The sequence below is a fragment of the Pungitius pungitius genome, chromosome 7 (genome assembly GCF_949316345.1).
Source record: "Pungitius pungitius chromosome 7, fPunPun2.1, whole genome shotgun sequence".
NCBI classification, from domain to species: Eukaryota; Metazoa; Chordata; class Actinopteri; order Perciformes; family Gasterosteidae; genus Pungitius; species Pungitius pungitius.
The window spans coordinates 18774199-18780652 of NC_084906.1; positions in this window are offsets into that span (position 1 = coordinate 18774199).

A 6454-nucleotide genomic window follows, 5' to 3' on the forward strand; every position below is an offset into this window, starting at 1 on the left:
ACACACACACACACACACACACACACGTAACCGCTTATCATTTAATAAAGGTGCCAGAAGTGTAAACAAGAACAGATGAAGAGGACCAGGGAGATAAATTCTACTGTAATTCATGTTTTTGCACAACCTTCGTTATGTTTTTACGGCCTGCAGTTCATTAATCTCTGGCTGGATCTAACTCAAATGTTTCCAAACTAACAGGGAATGAAAAGCTTTGCCCATGAGATAGTTCCTTTTTTTTATTTTGATGCAGCATCCTGTTCTCAAATAGATGTGATGGAAAGCTTCTTTATGGGCAATTGTTGCCTCCAGCTGTGTGCGTTAACGTCTGGTTTTGTATCTGCGTCCGTGTATCACATTTCACTTTCACCGATTTGAGCGCCAGCTACAGAAATTGTGACAAAAATTCAGCTTTCTGTTGCAAATTTCTAGTCCGTCCGTTTTACACGTGCATTGTTGTTGTCGGCTTATCCGCCCTCCGGCGTTAAGCGGTTCAAAGTCTCTCTCTCTCTCTCTCTCTCTCTTGCTGTTTGGGCGCATCGGCGCAGTAATCCTGCCCCTCTGCGCCTTTACACGCTCTTTATTTGCTCCTGACAGCTTCGAATCGAAAACTGTGATCACATTTTCCACCAATGTTCCTCAGCCGCGCTCACTTTTAGAGTCAACCAGCCTGTTAAGTGAGTCCCCCCCCCCCCCCATTGCTTGTTTCTCTCCCTTCATGACACCTTCCTTTCCTTTCCTTCAGGGATTCATCCTGACTTGACCTTGACGCCGCTCTCTCCTCCTCCGTATTGGACGGTCCATTTGTTTAAACTGACTGGGGAAAAACACAAAGAGACAGATTGGATGTGAGATTTGAACAGGAGAACAGAGAAGAAGAAGAAGAAGAAGAGGAAGAAGAGGAAGGGGGTGGATTCATCAGGGGGGGGGCCCCTAGTGCGTTTCTCTGGGTGACAGCTACAGACTGTTCTGTCATTACGGTCTGATTGAATGGGAGCAAAGGATCCTCCCGGGCCAGTAAGTCTACACTGTTGGTCTAAACTCTGCCTCTTCTTCTTCTTCTTCTTCTTCTTCTTCTTGGCACGTTGGAGATGCAGATGCAGATCTATCGGAGGACGGCCTGCAGGAGTCATTGCGCATTTGCTCCCTCAGTTCAACCTTGTTTTTGAGTTCTACTGGTCATACAACTTGTAGACTGCGGTGCTGACGGTAGGAGTGGATGATCCATTAAATCTATAGTCTGGAACAAGTGGCTTTGTTTGAACATTGCCATTGAAAACATATTTAGGAGATTATGGTGTGATTTTTTTCGGGGATCTCTGGAGAATAGAATGTGTAGGGAAGGATATATCGCTGCAGCACTACTGTATTTGGTTTTAAATAATGACCTTTACACTTTGGATCAGTAAAGAGTGCTGCAGCAAAAAGCGTTAGGCTCCTAGAAGAATCAATCATCCTCACCATCATCATCATCAACGCCCAGGAGGTCACGAGCAAGGGGACGGTACCCCGAGAGCCTCGGGAGAAGGGAAAAATTCAATCAACTGAGCAACAGAACTCTACATTGAATGAAACGATTGGAAAATGCCGACTCTGGGACGTAAGAAGGTCGTCACGAGGAGCTGGTTGAAATGTGAGGAAATTTGCTCCATGGAAAACCTGACTGTTAATCTGAGGACTAAAAGCAGGAACCAATGAACATTACTGGGAAATAACCGGCATCCAGTTTTTAATCCGTGATGTTGTAGATTCTGTAAAAAAGAAATAACTGTCCAAATCCCCGTTGAGTTGAGGCGAACAAATAACATTTTAGATTACTACAGATATAAAATAAACAATCAATCATCAACCATCTCCTCATTTGAACCCACTAAACCCTTTTGTTGACACCCCCCCCCCCCCCCCCTGTGAATAAAGAAAGTCCAAAGTCAACGGCGTGCAGATGAAGTCACTTATGCGTCACGCGCCAGCAATTTGTCAAACTCATAGATGCCACAGCGGTCTGCTCAGACTGGTTTTTATTGAGAGAAAGAGAGAAAGAGAGGCAAGGATGATGATGATGATGATGGTGAGGATGATGATGATGACCTGGAGCTGCAAGTCAAACCACTGGACAAATAGTTTTTGACGTGACATTGGGTAATTAAGTACAAGTTGCTTTGCTGCTTACTGGGGCTTGTTGTTCTGTTGCTTCCATCGTCTTAACGTTCCTGCGGCCTACTGTATGTCGCTTCCTCCTCTTCCTCCTCCTCTTCCTCCTCTTCCTCCTTCAGTTCTTCCAACCTCAGCTGCATTGAGGCACAAATCTGTGACTGATTTTTAACTTCAGCTAAAAGCTTTACGTGACAGATAACCTCTCGTGTATTATTCTTGGGTGGCGGCCATGTTTTGTGGACCATCTCATTTCTGTTGGTGTTTTTTTTCTTCCTCCGTGTGATAGCAGACGCTCGGCACTGTATACCCCCCCCCCCCCCACCCCCTCTGGCATGCACCTCAACCATCCCCTTTTGTTTAAAGTAAACATTCACTTAACTAAGTCAGTCTTGGTGGGTACTTTCATCTGCGGGGTTGGGTTAAGTCCTGAAGTTCCCACGCTGCCTCAGCCCGGTCACATGCCCCATGAACAGCTTTCAGACCGGCTGCCTTCTTATTGCCAGGCAGCAATCAATTATTCAACACTCCATTGAGGCTGGCTGCACGGCTCTGGGTCTGTGGGGGGGCGCGGCGCGGGGGTTGAAATACTATTCATATGCCCGTGTCTAATCACTGGTCTGTCACGAGCGTGTCCTCGTGCGGCTGCGGGTCTCCGTTTGTGTGAGTGTGTGCGTGTGTGTGTGAGTGTGTGTGTGTGTGTGTGTCCCTGACACGATTATCTTTTTCAGCGCAAGTCAAACTTGAAATGACATGTAAAAGTGTCGAATTTATTCACACATTCACACTGTTATTTGTTTCCCCTTTTAATTCGAAATCTTCTACTGATATTTAAAAATGCCAAATTTGAAATCAGAGCTTCCGCATTAGTGCTAAAATCTATTTGCTCCTCTTGTTCTGTCGGCGGCGCCTTGCAAGGCAGCCTGACATAATGCGAGGGGTCAGAAGCTGCTGCAGGGCCCCCCCCCCCCCCCCCCCCCTTTGGTCTCTTCCTCTCTGCAGTCACTTCATCGGTCCCTCGCTCCCCACGGGTTCCAGTCCTCGGGGGCGGGGCGTCTTTGCCTCGTCCTCCAACTCTCTGCTCAAACAGCTCTGCTCCCCCCCCCCTGTGCTGTGGACCTCCATCCTGCCCCCCCCCACCCCTTCCTCTCTTCTCCTCCGCCCGGTCCAGTCGCTTCCCTGCCCTGATTCACTCTGTTTTCTTTTGCTCGGGCGGCGCTCCGGTGAGTCACCGACCTTTGGTCCCATGGCGGCGTGCCGGCCTGCACACACACGCTTTATAAGGTGTCACGCAAGCACAGGAGCACCAGCTTATTATTACTCACCCCGCCTCTGCCTGACGACTTACCTTCCAGTCGACACATCCTTTTAGGAAGGAAGGTTGAAAGAACAAAACGACGACAAACAACTGCTCGCACACTTTGAGTCGCTACGCTAAAAGCACAGACGCCGCGTTGCTTTGGGTTTGGGTTTGTGCCGGTACACGTCTCCGTGGCGGGACGAATGCGCTGCCTGCGCCGTTAGTGAAGCACACGTGACACCTCCGAGGTCGCCGCAGCCCTGCGCAGGGAGGCCCGAAGCCGCCAGATGATGATTACTCACGCAGACCTTTTCTGCCAGTGCGGCAGTGAAGATCTAACACTGCTCCTCACGCACACACACAAACACACACAGGCGCGTGCACACTTGGGGGGGGGGGGTAATTGTGTGATCGCTCTTGTCGTCATTGGTTCACAGCTGCAAGCGGGCCGGCCGGTCCAGCAGCAGCTAAGGGCCAGATGGGCTGAGCGCGGCACTCGCTGTGAGGCTCACACACACACACACACACACACACACACACACACACACACACACACGGATGGTCAACGACGTCAACGCTCACCCTTTCACGTCTCATGTGTTAATATATCGAGGTGTCATGTGAATGGCACTTTGACTGGCGCTAATCAATGATTAGCACCAGTCAAAGTGCACCTGATCTCTCACACCTACGATATGGATCGTGTTGTTTATCCACAGCTCGTCCCTTATGCCCACTGGGTAACCGCATGCAATAGAAATGTCATACCTATTCCAAAGGAGGGATTTTAAATATTTGTGCATACTGGATCCTTGAAACACTAAAACTTGCATGTTTTGTATGATTTACAAAAAATAAACATCAAGCATAAAAGTCCCTTGGATCACATTTACTCTGCATTTCATAAATGAACGCGCTGCCGTTGCTCCCTGAGATGCTCTCAAACTGTCCCACTCACCCACTCGCTCTCCGAAATTCTGTCAGGCTCACGTTTTGAGAGATTTTTTTAGTAGGCGTGTTGCAGATCCCGCTGGTGTTCGTCTCTTTGTCCTCCATTCACAGAAGTCTGCGTCTCTCCTCATTGTTTTGCGTTTTGTTCTGAGGGAGTGGGTGTGCATTAAGCTGCTTTAAGATGCCTGAGGCCATTAGCCTGTTGTTCTGTGTGTGTATGTGTGAGTTTGGTGAATCTTTGCTAATGGTGTCTGATCAAAGCGTGTTGTGGTCCGATGTTTTACGCTCGGAGCAGAGACGCTTCAGTAAAAAAACATGTAATGAGCTCATGATGTTGGTTTTTGCCCTTTGTGTTGTGTTAATAATGGGAGTGTGTTGACGGCCCTTTTGGAGGCTGTGATGTTAAATGTCAGTGTGGATAAAGGTCAGTTGACACGCACTGTAATGCTGATTATATTCAACTTGTGATGACTAACTTTTGTAGTGGCTTTTGTGATTTACTCTAAACAAACACTGCAACACTGGTGTTGCTTTGAGTAGATCGAACCCTTTCATTTCTGACATTTCATCATATTTCCATCTGTATAAACAGCACATTGATATGTGGATACACCCGGCAGAGTAGTTTTGAGTATAAACGAATAATGCTGGATGAGAATGATTGAAATGAACTTGTACAAGGGATCAACAGTCTGCAGAATTGTTTCGGGTCCAAAGCAATAAATCCCTCAGAAGACTGTGGACTAAACGTATGAATCCCACGTGAAACGTACCATGACTACACGGCTGCAATGGCCGTACTCGCACTAGTCTTCTGCCGTGCTTCAGCTCTCTGCCTCAGGCCCTCACACCCACGCGGAGAACGCAGTACTTTCAATTTGAAAAATGGACTGGAGCCCCCCCCCCCCCCCCCCCCCCCTAGCCAGTTGATGTACGGCTTTTTCAACCTGCGCAGGCAGGTGCATTTACTTCATGTTATGCATAATGCATTCATCAAAAACCTACTGCAGAAATACTTGAAAATATTCAGCCCGAGGACCCGGAGTGCACTTCCAGCGTGGGGAGGGGGGGGGGGGGGGGGGGCACACTGATGATTACTGCGCTGTGTATGATTGTGAAGCTGCACAGAGCTACTCAGCCCAGCAACATGGTGTCATTTACTTCACAGCAAAGGCTTAACCTGGGAATGGTTTGGGGTGTGTGTGTGTGTGTGTGTGGGGTGGGGGGGGGGGGTGATGACATTCATGAAGGTTATTGTACCACAGGCTTCCGCTGCGCACATCCTTTTGGGTTTAAAAATGCAATAACCAGCAGCAACGTTCAGATCCTGTGACAAAAAGAATAATCTGTGTATCATCTCTGTTTTTTACATTTTTCCCTCGGAGAGTGCCTCCGCGCGCGCGCACACACGCTCACACACACACGCTCACACACACCCCAAACCATTCCCACACACACACATATGTCCTGAGACTGCAGCACCGCACTGATCCAATGTGTCTTTTGAAGACAACGCAAACCGCAGATGGGACTAAACACGGCGCAGCCTCCATTTTCACCTGGATGTGACTCTGCTGCTCTGCCTCCGGCGCCGATTGATGCTGTCTGAAAAAAAAAAAAAACCCAGAAGAAGCAGCGCTGAAATGTAAAAGATGTGTGAGGAGGCCTGAAGGAGCGTGAGTCTTCCCATCCTTGTCGCCATGTGAGTCCACTTGAGAGTCTTCATTGACGGGAATTGTATCACCAGTTAGAACGTGATCTTATTGACTATTGCTGTGTTTAATATCCTCGATGCAAACACATTTATTATTTTTTCATTTCTATGCAATGATGACTAACAACCTGGAGGACAGTGTTGAGCCTCCAGGTTGATAACGACCTCGAGGACCCCCCCCCCTGTGAAGCTCTGCGTGTCGGCATCGGCTGCGTTTTGTCTGAGAGCCCCCCGTGATTTGATTTAATTAACGATGGAGCGAGAACTGCAGAGACATCGCTTCCTGAGCGTTGTCTGTTTTATTTATCGGCGTCGTCGCCGCGATCGCTCGAAGAAAA